Raw genomic sequence first — 12685 nt, forward strand, 5'->3', positions numbered from 1 at the left:
GCCTTCCGAAGGCTGGCGGTGGGGCGGAGAGACCTCCTCCCGCCGCCAGCCTTCCGAGCAGCCTTCCGAAGGCTGGCGGTGGGGTGGAGAGACCTCCTCCCGCTGCCAGCCTTCCAAGCAGCCTTCTGAAGGCTGGCGGCGGGAGGAGGTCTCTCCGCCCCACCGCCAGCCTTCGGAGGAGGTCCGAGGATAGTGGGGAACACGCGCTGCGCTTCCCCGCTGTCCTGGAGATTTCCCTATGGGATTTCGTCTTGCGAAGGAAGCCCATAGGGAAATTCGTCTTGCGAAGCGCATCGAAAAACAGAAAACCCTTTTGTCTAGCGGGTTTTTCGTCTTGCGAGGCGTTCTTCTTGCGGGGCACCACTGTACCTTCTAACTGATAATCCCAACTGTTTAACTGACTCCTCTTAACAGATTCTCTCACAACAAACTAGCCCAACCCACAGACTTATCCTCCCTCTCCCTTCTCTAACTCCAGACTCACTTCTTAACAACTCTAACTCTAACTCCTCCCCTTGGGTTCCTACTGGTTAATCATTTTACACTTAGTTAACCCTTTCCTTATGACCGAGTATGATGTCACACACCAACGTCACTAAAGGAGAACTTCCAATATTGTTCCATGAATACTATACACATTCTTGAGTTAGTAGGAGCCCTGTGACTCTTTGTGATGACCGAGAGTCACAGTTGTGGAATATGGCCATCTATCCAGAACTGAAGAAGGGAATATCAGGGCTCCCTTCTGTCAGGCACTGGGCAGAGGAGGAGGAGGAATGGTGGAGACCGCCTCCCCATCCCGACCCTTCCAGGGAGGAGGAAGAAGAAGACAGTATAGATTTACAACAGGGGTTTGAGGGAGGTCACAGCTCAGAGGCAGATGAAGGGAAAAGTTAGGAAATCATGAGAGAGCCAGAGCAACACATGGCTGGCACATTGCCATTAGAAAGCATTCCAGACCTACCAAATCACAGATCCCGGCGAGCCTTAAAAATAGGAGAGCAAAGAGCTGAAAGATAGAGGGCATGTAGTGGCAACAGCATCTTAAAAGGCAGAGACATCACCTAGCCAACAAAGGTCCGTATAGTTAAAGCTATGGTTTTCCCAGTAGTGATGTATGGAAGTGAGAGCTGGACCATAAAGAAGGCTGATCGCCGAAGAATTGATGCTTTTGAATTCTGGTGCTGGAGGAGACTCTTGAGAGTCCCATGGACTGCAAGAAGATCAAACCTCTCCATTCTGAAGGAAATCAGCCCTGAGTGCTCACTGGAAGGACAGATCCTGAAGCTGAGGCTCCAATATGGCCACCTCAGGAGAAGAGAAGATTCCCTGGAAAAGACCCTGATGCTGGGAAAGATGGAGGGCACAAGGAGAAGGGGACAACAGAGGACGAGATCGTTGGACAGTGTTCTCGAAGCTACCAGCATGAGTTTGACCAAACTGCGGGAGGCAGTGGAAGACAGGAGTGCCTGGCGTGCTCTGGTGCATGGGGTCACAAAGAGTCGAACACGACTAAACGACTAAACAACAACAGTGGCAACTGTAGAAGTGACAAAGGAGGAATTGGGAGAGACGGGGGATGGAGATTCACTCGGGACAACGCCATTATCCAAGAGACTGGGTTCTATAGCCTCTTTCTGTAAAGATTGAAATAAAAAAGGACGGTAATAAACTTTTCCTTGTCTTTATACTTCTCTGGGTAACCAGCCGGGAGCCGCTGACAGCATCCTTGACACCTTCAAACAGAAAGCTGGAGAGACATTTCCCTGTATTTCACTGGTGTGTCTGCGTGTGAATAAAGCAACCATCTTGGGACAGCCTGTGGTGCAGGTATTTCCTACTAGATTAGAACCCCTCCAGGAGAGAACACACCAGTTGTGTGTGAGGGAGAAGCATGAGACACTGTACATTTCAGTGATTTTATACACACAGCAGACCAGGATTATGCCATGGGGAAAGAGATGTTAAGCCATTGTACAATTCCAAGCACAATTCAAAGTGTTGGTGTTGACCTTTAAAGCCCTAAACAGCCTCGGTCCAGTATACCTAAAGGAGCGTCTCCACTGCCATCGTTCTGCCCGGACACTGAGGTCCAGCGCCGAGGGCCTTCTGGCAGTCCCCTCACTGTGAGAAGCAAAGCTACAGGGAACCAGGCAGAGGGCCTTCTTGGTAGTGGCGCCCGCCCTGTGGAACGCCCTCCCATCAGATGTCAAAGAGATAAACAACTACCTGACATTTAGAAGACATCTGAAGGCAGCCCTGTTCAGGGAAGTTTTTAATGTGTGACATTTTAATGTATTTTTAATCTTTGTTGGAAGCCGCACAGAGTGGCTGGGGAAGCCCAGCCAGATGAGCGGGGTACAAATAATAAATTATTATTATTATTATTATTATTATTATTATTATTATTATTATTGCAGTGACGTGCAAAGGGGAATGTAGTTTAGGGCCTGACTTTTATTAGGAGAGCGTTGTTCTCTCCCAATTCGCCTTGGGGTGCCAATGCTGTGTCTGGGCTGTACTGATTTAGGTTACAGTCAGCGGCGTAGCATGGGTTGTCAGCACCCGGGGCAAGGCAAGTAATTTGCGCCCCCTAACCCAGGGCAAGGCAAGTAATTTGCGCCCCCTAACCCCTAACCTGCCGCCGCTGCCAGCTTCTTCTTGCTGCTGCCTGGGCTGGGGTATTTACGGTAAGGTAGCCACGGCGGCGGCGGCGGGTCCATGTCAGGTGATCTGAGGCGAGTTGCCGCTGGCGCTGCCGCCCAAACGACACCGCTTGCCTGGAGGAGGAGGAGGGCAGAGAGGTGAGGAAAATGCAACATGGCCCAGCAGCTGCAGCAGCGGCGGCGGCGGCGCGGCTGTGAGGAGGGGCTGCCTGGCGCGCACTCCGCGGCCCTGACGCGCGGGGACCGCGGCGAGCGCTGAGAGCCGCTGCCTACCGGACGCCTTCAGCCCGAACGCGCACACAGCTCGTCGGTTCTGCAAGACATGGGGCTCTGCTACAGCCTGCACCCGAGGCTCTTCAGCGACTCCGGAGGCAGCGAGCACGCCCCCCCGATGTTGCGCCCGGTGCGGCCGGCCCCCCCTGCACCCCCCACGCTACGCCACTGGTTACAGTTGTGGTCTCATGTAACTGAAAGCTCCTCAATGAGGGGGGGGAAACATATGTCAAGGAAGAGGCTGTTTAGGTTCGGGCCCATGTTGAGCAGAAATGTAGGGGTTGTTTTATGGTTGGGTTACTTCAGCGCTGCATGTTGGTTTTAAATAGTTTTGTACTTCTGTGGACGTCTCTGAAAGATTTGTATAAAGTGCCTGACAAGTTAAGTAAATAATAATGATCAATAGCAACTATTATGTGCCTCTTTCCACAGTCTGGTGAGGCTAATCAAGCGGTTTACAACAGTGTGAGCTGGACCAGTTACAAAGAAAAACCAGTTTCTGTTCAACATTAAAAAGCTATTCAAGATAAGGTTTCCTGTAACCAGTGACTAGAACGTCTTTATATCCTCAAACCACAGAAAGAGCCCCATGGTCTCCAGGCCCTGGTCCCAATGACTATATACATTACCTTGTTAGCATGAATCAACAGTCACAGAACAAACTTTCCTGTTTCTTTCTGTTCCAAATGTCTTCTTAACATCATACAATCCACCAGCTGATGTAAGTGGGAGACATGATCAAAAGTGACTTTTAAGTCACATTTGACTATGTTGTGTTTCAGAGAAGCAGATATCTTAGTCTAGAGAACAGGGAGGGGAAATGAACCTGTGATCTTTTAAAGACAAGAAAATTTATTACGTCTTAAATTCATTTATGCCCCACCTATTATTGTGACCCATATAACTTTCATTGGGTTTTTTGGACTCTTTTCATAAGGAAGAAAAGTGGCCGTGGCGTGGGGGAGGAGGATAATGATCCATGAAAGCTTATGCCATGTTGGTTAATCTTTAAGTTGCTACAGGACTCCTTTTTTTGTCTTGGACTATGAGTAACAAGCAACCGCAGGCCATAATCCAACTCACAGTTAAGAGAGCTTAAGTCTACTGACGTCAATGGGTTTAAGTGTACTTAGCTCTGGTTGGGTTATGGCTTTAGCTTTTAATCCATTCCCCTTGTGCCCCCATCAACTAAAGCTAGCCTGTTTGAAAATCTGATTAATTCAGGGGGAAGCAGTGCCTTCCAGCATTCAACCAGTTATGGCTGAGGTTAATTGGGTGTCCCGACTAGGGATTCTGCCCTGACTAGTCTTTGTGAATGGAATTCCCAAGGCCCTGACACTCAGTAGACTCAGAACACTGTCGGAAAAGAGGGTCACAGTTTTCTACTTCACCTTTCCTTTAAAGGATGTAAATGATGGCGGATTTAATATCTCCTTTAGCAAAATGCTTTCTTTTCCTAGGCACCGGCTCCCCACCCCCCTCACTTTCAATTTTGAGAGTAATTAACTTCACTTTGACAGGAGCTCTTCAGTAATAATTCTTCAACAGCAATTCCTGTTTGACTGGTTTATAACAGCTCCTTACCCTCAATTAATAGATAAGATAAACCTAAACCTGATTAATCAAGAGGGACTTTAGGAAAACGGTATATACCTTTATTGCTTTGCATCTTAATTAAACATGCATTTAACCTGTTTGAAAGCCAAAGACTAATTGGGATAAGCTGTACTGACCCCTAGAGTGGATGTTCCATAACACCAGCTGCACGTTGCCATGTGACCAGGCCCTCTTAATCTTGAATCTCAATTACTATTGACCACTCTCGCTGTTTTATGACGAGGCCACGAGATCGGAGCTTTACGAGGTGAAGAGAAAAGGAGACAAGGCTAGCACTGCCACATTTTTCTTCATTTATGTCCCAAAGTCTTCTTTTTGTGTGCGCAAAGGTAGGCGTTACTAGCGTAATTCCATCATATCACCGTAAATTAATGCAGGAAGAGCCCTAAAATATGGGCAATGTGACGGCTTTGGCCGTCAGAAAAACAATCTTCAGGCCCATCTGATGTTGCTTGCTCCAAGAATGCTTAATTTATGACGACGGTGATTTACATTTTTCAGACATGTTCTGCCTTATTCTGCATCAATAATACTCTCCGGCATATTTCGTTCCCCACCCATTGCCTTCTTTCTCAGAAACATTTTTCCTGTGTTTTTAACACTAGATGCCCTTAGCTGTTCTAATAACTTCCAGCTTGCAGCATTCAGTTAATGGCCAGAGCACTGGGAGGCTTGCCGTCAATGTTAATAACCCCCTTTATTTTTGCTGTTTTGTTACTTCCATCTGTTGCAACAGGAAGGAAGGGTTAGCAGTAAATGCTGATTATACCTTCCCTGCTAAAGAAGAGAAAGGAAATGAGATGTCAGCAAGAATGCTCCGGCTGACAAAAATATCTTCTGCAATTGCTCTTTTAAACCGAGAAATCCCCGAGTAGGCAGATGCCTTAAAAAAAACAAAAAAACAAATCTGAACACTGGTATAAATATCCTGTTATCTTTTACAAGCCATTGATAGTCTATCCAGCAGGCATGGCCTCTACACTCATATTACAGTTCAGGTAATCTCTGTAGTGCTCTAATGTTAATGGACTATGATTGTCCACTCATTTGAAGGGGTGTGATATTCCGGGCCCAGACAGGGCTTCCGTGTCCTTAAGATGTCTGTGACAGGGAGGAAACTCCTGCCCTCAATCTACAACTCTTCCTGGCCCCCCTTTTCCCCCTTCGTAGTCTTTTCTGCTCTTCCTCTGCCTCTGGCATGGTCGAAAAGCCTAGTTGTTACCTTGCTCTTTGGGTAATCTTCTTGCAGCTGATAAAAGTGTGCTTTTGTTAGGGTGTTACCACCATTCCGCTTAGGGAACACAACATGATAATAACAATTTATTATTTATACCCCGCCCATCTGGCTGAGTTTCCCCGGCCACTCTGGGCAGCTTCCAATCAAGTGTTAAAAACAATACAGCATTAAATATTAAAAACTTCCCTAAACAGGGCTGCCTTCAGATGTCTTTTAAAAAGAAGAGAGCTGCTTATTTCCTTCACATCTGAAGGGAGGGTGTTCCACAGGGTGGGCGCCACTACCGAGATGGCCCTCTGTCTGGTTCCCTGTAACCTCACTTCTCGCAATGAGGGAACCGCCAGAAGACCCTCGGTGCTGGACCTCAGTGTCCGGGCTGAATGATGGGGATGGAGACGCTCCTTCAGGTATACAGGACCGAGGCCATTTAGGGCTTTAAAGGTCAGCACCAGCACTTTGAATTGTGCTTGGAAACGTACTGGGAGCCAATGCAGATCTCTCAGGACCAGTGTTATGTGGTCCCGGCGGCCGCTCCCAGTCACCAGTCTAGCTGCCGCATTCTGGATTAACTGCAGTTTCCGAGTCACCTTCAAAGGTAGCCCCACGTAGAGTGCATTGCAGTAGTCCAAGCGGGAGATAACTAAAGCATGTACCACTCTGGCAAGACAGTCCACAGGCAGGTAGGGTCTCAGCCTGCATACCAGATGGAGCTGGTAGACAGCCGCCCTGGACACAGAATTAACCTGCGCCTCCATAGACAGCTGTGAGTCCAAAATCCATCTCTTCTCCTGCCCACTTTATCTAATCAAGTGTCAACGGATTGGACCATACACCAAGAGCACCAACAAGAAAGCCAGGAGGGCCAGCCCTACTATCAGATAGAGTGAGCTGGACACCTTGGGCAGTTGATTTTGGGGTTCATGAAAGGACAGCAAATTGGTAGGTTCGCTCACCTTCCCCAGTGGGTGGTGTTGCAGCCGGGCGCCCAGGTCATCTCAGTGATTCGGCTAGGGGGTGGAGGGTTGACGCCCACCTCACACTGACCTGTGTCACACACCCTGCTGGCCAATCAGCAATGGCAGGGGGCGTGGCCGGGCGTGGTTTAAATCATGGCATGGCTGGGGGGTTCCCTCTTTTGCCTCCTTGCCGGATCTCCCAGCCCACCCGCCCGCTTTTTATGCATTGGGATGACACGACTTTGCTATGGACAAATGTTGGCCACCATATTCATTCCCAAACACCTGCAGGAGCATCCTCTGAGGGGCGAGGCATCTCAACGACAGACTAATAATCCTTACCAACCAAGAGGGAAGTGGGTACCTTTGCCGTCTTTCCCCCCACCTCCAAAACCTTCTGGCAGCGAAATAGGAGAATCCTGACAACTGACAATCCCATCCACTCAGAACTCCTGTGTCCCAACTTAACCCTCTCTGCCATTGACCCCAAGGGCAAAATACACATGGATGGCTACCAGTAAGATTGCTGACTAGACACAGGAGCCATGTTTTCTAACTTGAGTTGTAGCCTTATTGGAGTTCTCCGGAGCAGCAGAAAGGCACCTGCGTGGTGTGTCCACAGCAAGTCCAAAGAAATGAGAAATTTCATGCAGTATATATATCCTCCAGGCACCCTCTCCCTCCTTCCCCAGGAATCCAACCACGTCAGCCTATACACGCAGGTTGACATCACATATGTTCCTGCTCCGGCACTCTTAACCATAAAAGGGTATTCCTTCCTGTACTTCTGACCATAAAAGGGTATTCCTGTTCCTACTCTTATCTTGGAGCAAGAGGTCACCAACTCCAAGAACACACTCTGGCGCTGTTCCCGGACAAGGTCTGTGCATCAGGACGTAAGATAAGACATGTCATCCCTACTCCACTGAAACAGCCAAGGTCATCCTTGCCGTCACCAACTGATAAAGGAGAGGGCTCTGAGCACTTGTTTATACAGCCGGGGTTTTGTTTATACATTGACTCAGAGCTCAAGTTAATGGATTTTCGCTAAGGAAAAATAGGGATTTTGGTGCCCGTTTCAAACTGCCTGCACAGTCAGTTTTGGGTTTGGGAAACCCATTCCTTCATTGTAAAGGCCACCTAAACCCAAGTAAAACTTGTTAAAGGTAAAGCAGGAGCACCCAGAGATACCTTGGGAACTTGAGGCAGCAGTGCCCCCCTTGGTTATGGGGTACCACTCAGTGGCATAGCTAGAGGGGTGTGGGATGGATGGATTGCCCTAGGCAGCTATTACTATTATTATTATGCCACACCCAAAAATAAAAACAACAAAGGCTCAGATTATTGAAGCCAGGCTTTGCCAACCTGGTGCTCTCCAGATGTTTTGGACTACAGATCTCATCAGCTCTAACCAGCCTGGTTCTATGATGCCAAGGCTGATGGGTACCCGATTGTGCTGACTGTGGCAGCTGGGAGTTGTAGTCCAAAGCATCTGGAAGAAACAAAGGTGGGAAAGGTTACTATAAGTTAAGGAGATCAAATGTCTAGAATCAGGTGTGGGAAATCTTTGCCCCTCACCCAGATGTTGATGAAACACAGCTCCCATAATCCCTGTTCATTGGCCATGTATGTTGGGGGCGAATGGGAGCTGCAGTTAGCAACATCAAAAGAAAGGACTTCATCACCAGAGAGATGGGGCCAAGCAAGCCTCCTTGGGAAAGTTACTCCATAAGTGTGTGGGGTGGGTGTGTAAACTACTGAGAGGGCCCATTTTGGACAGGTTTCCAGGCGATTTTGAACAGCAGCCTGACAGTGTGTATTGCAATAAAGTGGTAATAATTATTATTATTATTATTATTATTATTTATTTATTTATTTATACCCCGCCCATCTGGCTGGGCTTCCCCAGCCACTCTGGGTGACTTCCAAAAAAATATTAAAATACTATAATACATCAAACATTAAAAGCTTCCCTAAACAGGGCTGCCTTCAGATGTCTTGTAAAACTCTGGTAGTTGTTTTTCTCTTTGACATCTGGTGGGAGGGCATTCCACAGGGAGGGCGCCACTACCGAGAAGGCCCTCTGCCTGGTTCCCTGTAACTTGGCTTCTCGCAGTGAGGGAACCGCCAGAAGGCCCTCAGTGCTGGACCTCAGTGTCCGGGTAGAACAATGGGGGTGGAGACGCTCCTTCAGATATACTGGTATCTCGGGTTACATACGCTTCAGGTTACAGACTCCGCTAACCCAGAAATAGTACCTCAGGTTAAGAACTGTGCTTCAGGATGAGAACAGAAATCATGCGCCAGCGGTGCGGTGGCAGTGGGAGGGCCCATTAGCTAAAGTGGTGCTTCAGGTTAAGAACAGTTTCAGGTTAAGAACGGACCTCCGGAACGAATTAAGTACTTAACCCGAGGTACCACTGTAGTCTTAACATAAAGATAGTCTATTCTCCAGCAACTCCTTTCCTCCCCTTAATGTGTGAGGAGAGATGTGCCAGACACTTACCAACTCCTCACTTAAGGTGCCATCTACATGCAGAACAAAAACTTTGGGGTGTGGATCCAGAAAGCTACATAGAATTGTAATGTGCAACAAGGATGGACGCATAAGCTGTGCTCCCTAGATGTTGTGAACCACAATGATTATTTTTTAACTCTTAATTTTAATGATCTGTAAATGCTTTTGTTGATAGTTTTAATACTGCTTGTAAACCCCTTAGAAGCCTTGCGACAATCAAGTGGTATATTGCTAAATGCTGTCCTCAGTGCTCATTCTTTGAGCATCCCCACACCACCCTCTGAACCCCACACACAAACCATCTCCAAAGTCCTCCCATTAGATGTCACGGGGATAAGTTTAGGGAAGCTTTTAATGTTTGATAGGTTATTGTATTTTAATGTTTTGTTAGAAGCCGCCCAGAGTGGCTGGGGAGGCGGGGTATAAATGGGCGGGGTATAAATAATATATTATTATTATTATTATTATTATTATTATTATTATTATTATTATTATTATTATTAACAACTATATAATCTTTAAAAAAACCTTTATAGAGAAGCTTTTTAATGTGTGGTGTCTTATTATGTTTTTATATGTGTTGGAAGCTACGCACAGAGGCTGGGGCAACACTGTCAGATGGGTGGGGAACGAATGAATGAATGTTAGCCATTGATGGCACAGATATTATTATTATTATATTATTATAAGATTATTATTATAACTACTTTCCATCGCAAACACCCCTCCTGCTTCCTATCCCCTACACTAGTACCAAATCCCTTGACATCTTAGCACAAACCTCCCTCTGCTCGTCCCCACAAACTCCACAAAACTCCTGCTTTTCGGCCCCTCAAACACCCCCAAACTTCTGCTCAGCTGCAAAACCTAAAGGCCCCCTAAACTCCAAACGCTCCCCCAGATTTCTCTCAACACCCCCAATCTCAACCCCCCCAAAAAACTCTATGATTCTAGGAATACTCACACTGGCTTGTCAGACATACATACACACATACATACATACATACATGTATATTATACATACATAGTGCTTTTCATATATCTATATATATCAATATCTATCTCTATCTATCTACATCTATCTTTTTGTTGTTGTTGTTGTTTTGAAAAGTTTTTATTGTTAAAATAATTCAGCATTAATAAACACATATTGTGAATATACAAACATACATTTCATACAATCCTTAAATATATACAAACATACCTACATTCAGTCCCACAGATAATTCCTTTTCCCATCACCACCCCTCACCCCACCTTTGTGTTATCTACTCAATTGCAATTTCTTTCCACTTCTATTACTTTCTTTCACACACCTTTAACCTAATTTCATGCTTCTTTTTCTGTTACACATTGTTATCCATCTTATTTAGTATTTCAGTATTTAAAACGGAGCTTGTTTATTCTAATAGGAGTTCTGATTTTTCAATATGGTTTTGCAAGTATCCTTTAAACACCTTCTGGTTTCTCTTCAGATCGTATAAATCTTTCGCCTTTTACTATCTATATCTATCTATATCTATCTATCTATATCTATCTATCTGTCTATCTATCTATCATCTATTTATCTATATCTATCTATCTATCTATCTAATCTATCTATCTATATCTTTGTATATATATCAATATATCGATATCGATATATAGATATATATGAAAAGATATAGATAGATAGACAGATGATAGATAGATATAGATATAGATATAGATATAGATATAGATATAGATATAGATATAGATATAGATATAGATATAGATTCTCCTCTCCCCTCCCCCACATTGCACCTTCGCGTGACAGAAAAGGTGGTGGCGGTGGCAGGAAAAGGTGGGGGCTCCTTTGGCAGGAAGGGTGGGATATGGAAATTTAAGAAATAATATTAAAAGAATTAAAACGTTAGGAAACCCCCACTTTTCCGTTTGCTCTCCCTTCTTCCTAAGTGACACGCGGTGTGTGTGTTTGTGCGGTGGTGGTTAGGGATTTCTCCCCCTTCTTTCTTCCCCCTCCCCTCGAAGCCCCCCAACGAAGGCCCTGGGGACTTTATCTCAGTTTTTCCTGCCGAGTGCCTCCTCCTCCTCCTCCTCCACCGGCCTCTTCCTTCCTCCTCTCCCTTCCTCATCTTCCTCCCTCAGCAAGGCCCAGCTGAGGAGAGGAAAGCACGGTGGGGGAGGGAAGGAGGCACCCTTGGGTGGCCGCTGACAGGAAGGGGGAGGAAAGGCCCCGGGAGGGGGGCCGCCGGGGCCGGCGCTCACGGTAGGCTTGGGAGTCGCGGGCGGGGGGGTGGCGATCGCACAGGGTCCCCGGACGTTTCACCGTCTGTTGATCCGTGTGCCACCACTTTATTTCTCCCTGCCACCACCCAGGCCCTACCTGGTACAATACTGAGTCCAGTCAGGGTTAAATTGGAACATAAACTTCTGTTTATTTATTACAGTTTAAGAAGCGTGTGGTTTCATAAACAGTATCAGTCAAATACAATCATGGGGTGCCTATCCAGACCTATAACGTCCGCTACCTGCTCTCCCTCACTAAACCACCTCTCAGATATTGCCCAATAATAAATGTTGGAAATGTAAAGAAAATGAAGGTACATTCTTTCACCTTTGGTGGACGTGCCCAAAGATTAAGGCTTTCTGGGAGATGATATATAATGAAATGAAAAAGGTATTTAAATATACCTTCCTGAAGAAACCAGAGGCCTTTCTCCCGGGCATAGTCAGCCAATTGGTGCCAAAGAAGGATAGAACTTTTTTTATGTATGCAACAACAGCAGCAAGAATACTTATTGCAAAGTATTGGAAGACACAAGAGTTACCCACCCTGGAAGAGTGGCAGATGAAGGTGATGGATTATATGGAACTGGCAGAAATGACTGGCAGAATCCGAGACCTGGGAGAAGAGTTGGTGGAAGAAGACTGGAAGAAATTTAAAAAATATCTTCAGAAATACTGTAAAATTAATGAATGTTAAAATGATGTTGGATTGAAAATAAGTGGCATTAGCAACAAAGTTAATAAGAATATGCAAAAATGAATTGATAATGGATGAAAATATAGAGTTATCATATGTTAAGATATAGAGTTAAGATAAACGAAAGAAGGTAAGGATTTGCTGATTTGATTATTTAAATGGGAATACAAAAAGGGGAGGTGTGAGGAGGTCAAGGAAACAAGCTAATGAGTTTAAAGTTACTAAAAACGGATTTGTTTTTTAATTCTTTTTTATCTATTTGTTTTTTGTATTTTGTATTTATATTCTTCTTTTTTCTCTTTTATGTATTTTTCTATGTTTTCTTTTTTGTATCTTTTTCTTTCTATGTGACTTTTTTCTATTTTGTAAACTTATGTTTTTGTAAAATCACAATAAATATCTTTAAAAAGATAAAAATAAACCACCTCTCAGATATTTACCTGTCTGACT

General features: G+C 45.4%; 1 long non-coding RNA gene across 1 annotated transcript; it reads left to right on the plus strand.

Moving 5' to 3' along the window:
- Positions 1-372: 372 nt before the first annotated feature.
- On the plus strand, positions 373-1817 carry LOC310743527. Its single transcript, XR_014539059.1, has 2 exons — positions 373-752; positions 1708-1817. It is a non-coding gene; the product is annotated as an uncharacterized lncRNA (long non-coding RNA).
- Positions 1818-12685: the final 10868 nt, after the last annotated feature.

The sequence above is a fragment of the Podarcis filfolensis genome (assembly GCF_964270895.1).
Source record: "Podarcis filfolensis genome assembly, chromosome: 1".
Taxonomy (NCBI): Eukaryota; Metazoa; Chordata; class Lepidosauria; order Squamata; family Lacertidae; genus Podarcis; species Podarcis filfolensis.